We start from the raw sequence: 3,371 nt of genomic DNA, 5'->3' as shown, positions 1-3,371 counted from the left end.
GGGACCGTGGCTGACTGTGCGCAGAGTCGAGGCCACGCCCCTTCAGACGGCGGCGGCGACGCGCGCGGGCAAGAAGTGGGCGGGGACCGCGGTCGGTGGCGCTGAGGGGCGGATGGAGGGGCGGAGGGGGGCGGAGGGGGGCGGAGGGGGGCGGAGGGAGGGGCGGAGGGAGGAGCAGAGGGACACAGGGAGCAGAGGGAGGGGTACAGGGGGCGGAGGAGTGCTGGGTCGGGCTTCCAGCTCCCTACAACACAGAACAGCAGTGGAGTTCGTGGAGCTGGAAGACCGCCACCCGACTCTGGGCCCCGGGTAGGAAACGTAAGTGCCAGGAAGTTAGTAGGGTGGTTCTTTGCCTGGCGCCTGAGCCTCGCCAGTCTTCGTCGCCCGTCCCCTGCCAATGCCTACCCCGCTTCAACCTGAGGGTGGGCCGTCCCTCTGGTCACTGTGATCATGGTCCATGGCCGCGGGCGGATACCCACGCCGCGCTCAGAAGAAGGCTCTGAGGCCATGCCCGCCTGCGGGGGCGGTGGCCGGGCTTCCGGGACCCCAGAGGGAGCTGTCGCGCGCTAGGCGGAGGGGATCCCTCTGGAATCCGGCGGGCGCCGGGCGCAGATGCAGGAGCGGGTGGTGAGAGCCGCGTTCCTGGCATGTTTGCCTCGAGTTAGTCACGAAGGAATCGAAGAGAGCCTCAGTCTTCGAGGCTTTTCCCTTTCTGTGAGCCGCTTTAAGGCCAGCACATTGATTTTTTTTTTTTCTTTCCCAGAACAATTTCGGACCTCCTGGGGTCTATGCTAGGTATAAGGTGTATCTTTGTCCTCCATCAAGTAGCAAAGATAGACATGTAAACAAATTTCGACACTGTGATGACTGCAACAAAAAGCAGCATTATGAGGTTGAATGTAAAAGGATAACATTAGCGGTGGCGGGGGCCGGAGGATGAAGGAAGGCTTCCTGAGGTAGGCGCTGGCGAAAGTGAAGTTGGAGAGAGCAAGTGGCATTTGCTGAAGTGCATTTCCGGTAGAAAGAACTCCAGTGGTCCCTCACCTGACTGAGTGGCGCAGTCAGAGATAAACGGAACGGGTACACTGACCAGAAAGGGCAAGACGGGCTAAACTTCGCCCTTGGGCCACTGGGCTCCCCCGCAGGATTTTAAAGGGCTAGCCAGTTCATGGATTTTGTTTTTGTTATTTTCGCAATTTATTTTCAAATATGTAATACACGAACTTGGTACAACATTCATGTGATAAAAAGGTAGATACGTGGGTAGGACGCGGTGGCTCACGCCTGTAATCCCAGCACTTCGGGAGGCCGAGGGGGGCGGATCACTTGCAGTCAGGAGTTCAAGACCAGTCTGGCCAACATGGTGAAAACCCGCCTCTACTGAAAATACAAAAATTACCTGGGTGTGGTGGCGGACGCCTGTAATCCCAACTACTGGGGAGGCTAAGGCAGGGTAATTGCTTGAACCCAGGAGGCAGAGGTTGCAATGAGCCAAGATCACGCCACTGCACTCCAGCCTGGGCAAGAGAGCAAGACCCCGTCTCACCAAAAAAATAAAAATAAATACATATATATACACACATACACACATATATATACACATACATATATGTATATATATACACATACATATATGTATATACACACACATACATATATGTATATATACACACACACACACACACACACACACGGCCTGTGGTGGGCACCTGTAATCCCACCCACTGGGAAGGCTGAGGCAGGAGAATCACTTGAACCCGGGAGGTGTAGGTTGCAACAGTGAGCCGAGATTGCGCCACTGCACTCCAGCCTGGGAGACAGAGTCAGACTCCGTCTCAAAAAAAAAAAAAAAAAAAAAAAGGTAGATACAATGATCAGCTGCTCTGCTCCGTTCTTTCTAGTGGTAACCATTGTTCCCCCTTTCCGGTGTATCTTTTCAGATTCTACAAATAAACATTTTATTTTATTTTATTTTATTTTATTTTATTTTATTTTATTTTATTTTATTTTTTTTTGAGACGGAGTCTTGCTCTGTCACCCAGGCTGGAGTGCAGTGGCCGGATCTCAGCTCACTGCAAGCTCCGCCTCCCGGGTTTACGCCATTCTCCTGCCTCAGCCTCCCGAGTAGCTGGGACTACAGGCGCCCGCCACCTCGCCCGGCTATTTTTTTTTTGTATTTTTTAGTAGAGACGGGGTTTCACCGTGTTAGCCGGGATCGTCTCTCGATCGGGATCGTCTCTCGATCTCCTGACCTCGTGATCCGCCCGTCTCGGCCTCCCAAAGTGCTGGGATTACAGGCTTGAGCCACCGCGCCCGGCCCAAATAAACATTTTATAAAGAGAGTCCTTCAATACATATTCTACAGCCCAGTTAAAATGTGAGGGGCCATGATCTACAGGCAGCCATTTATAAAGGTGGATTGGGGCCCGACGCAGTGGCTCACTTCTGTAATCCCGGCACTCTGGGAGGCCAAATGGGGAGAATCGCTTGAGCCCAGGATTTCCAGACCAACCTGGCCAACATGGTGAGACCCCCATCTCTACCAAAAACAAAGAAGTATATATATATATATATATATACATTTTATATATATATAAAATATATATAAGGCGGAGGCAGTCGAGGCTGCAGTGAGCCACATTCTGGCCACTACACTCCAGCCTGGGCATCAAAGTGACAAAACCAAAAAAAAAAAAAAATGTGGATTTGGATTGGAAGGAGGCAAGAAAGAAGGCAGGAAAAGGATTGAACATAAGTCCCTAAGGACACAATCTTACAATTGTATCTCCAACATTTGGCATAGTAGGAATATGTAAGTATTTTATGAATTAATTAAATGAGAAGAACACAAGCCTAAATTAAAGCAATGGCATTGGAGAAGAAGAAACCAACTTGAGAAATATTTAAAGGTCATCGTCAATGAAACTTAGTGACTGTAATGGTTAATTTTATGTATCAACTTGGCTAGACAATGGTACTCATGTTACTCAGTTTTTGGTCAAACACTAGTCTAGTTGTTGCTATGAATGTATTTGTTAGATGTGATGAACATTTAAATCAGCAGACTTTGATTAAAGTAGATTACCCTCTATAATGAGGGCTGGCCGCATCCAGTCAGTTCAAATTAAGACAAGACCCTTAGGAAGAAGCAATTCAGCCTCCAGACTGCAGCATCAAATCTCCCTGGGTCTCCAGGCTGTTTGCCTGCCCTGCAGACTTCAGACTTGCCAGCTCCCAGAATAATGTAAGCCAATTCCTTAAAATAAATCTCTTTCTGCATATACACATCCTATTGATTCTGTTTCTCTGGAGAACCCAGACTAATATAGTGTCTGACTGGATATGGAGAAGGAGGGGAAGGAAGAAATAGA

Source organism: Macaca fascicularis, chromosome 7, assembly GCF_037993035.2.
Source record: "Macaca fascicularis isolate 582-1 chromosome 7, T2T-MFA8v1.1".
In the NCBI taxonomy this organism is placed as follows: Eukaryota; Metazoa; Chordata; class Mammalia; order Primates; family Cercopithecidae; genus Macaca; species Macaca fascicularis.
Note: the sequence above shows the minus strand (reverse complement) of the source record.